This window comes from Vombatus ursinus, unplaced genomic scaffold (assembly GCF_900497805.2).
Source record: "Vombatus ursinus unplaced genomic scaffold, bare-nosed wombat genome assembly UNPS02014805.1, whole genome shotgun sequence".
NCBI classification, from domain to species: domain Eukaryota; kingdom Metazoa; phylum Chordata; class Mammalia; order Diprotodontia; family Vombatidae; genus Vombatus; species Vombatus ursinus.
In genome coordinates, this window is record NW_020954583.1 from 17,779,389 (window position 1) to 17,780,488 (window position 1,100).

Sequence of the window (1,100 nt, forward strand, 5' to 3'; positions counted from 1 at the left end):
TATACATTTCTGTCTGTGTCATCTCTTTGCTTCTACCTGCATGTTTTACAGACATGACTGTTTTTGGTTTCTTCTAAGAACCATCATTTTGATTTTCCAACATCTCTGCCTTCACAACATAAGCTATAACACATCATAATGGGACTTGCTCTATTCAATTTCCTTTGCAAGGGAGAAAAACAAAACAAAACACAACTCTAATTTATCACACATTCCAAGAAATGTGACCAACAGCTCCTAAACTTGTCCCTCACATTGTGCTAAAAAAAACTATTTGTCTTTGACAGGTTAATAATAGTCAATTCTTCAATTTGGAATTATGCCCAAAGGGCAAGCAAACTGTGCATACCCAGCAATACCACTACTAGGTCTATATCCCAAAGAGATCATTAAAAAGGGAAGAGAACCTACATGTGCAAAAATATTTATAGCATCTCTTTGTGTGGTAAAGGATGGGAAATTGAAGGAATGCCCATCAATTGAGGAATGTCTGAACTAGCTGTGGTATATGAATGTAATGGAATACTATTGTGCAATAAGAAATGCTGAGCAGGCAGATTTCAGGAAAGCCTGGAAAGACTTACATGAACTGATTCTGAGTGAAGTGAGCAGAACCAGGAGAACATTGTAAACAGTAACAGCCACAATATGCGATGACCAACTTTGATAGCTTAGCTCTTCTCAGCAATACAACAATCCAAAACAATTCCAAAATATTCATGATGGAAAATGCTATTCATATGCAAAGAAAGATTTATGGAGTCTGAATGCAGATAAAAGCATAGCATTTTCATTTTTTTCCTTTTCCTTTTCTCTTTTGTTCTGTTTCTTCTTTCACAATATGACTACTGTGGAAATATGTTTAACATGCTTGTACATGTATAACCTATATCAGATTGCTTACTGTCTTGGGAAGAGGGTAGGAGAGGGAGGGAGAAAATTTTGGAACTCAAAATCTTATAAAAATGAATATTGAAAACTATCTTTACATGTAATTGGAAAAAATAAAATACTATTTACAAAAAAGAAAGGAAAGAAGGAAGAAGGAAAGAAAGAAAAAGAAAGAAAGAAAGAAAGAAAAAAAGAAAGAAAGAAAGAAA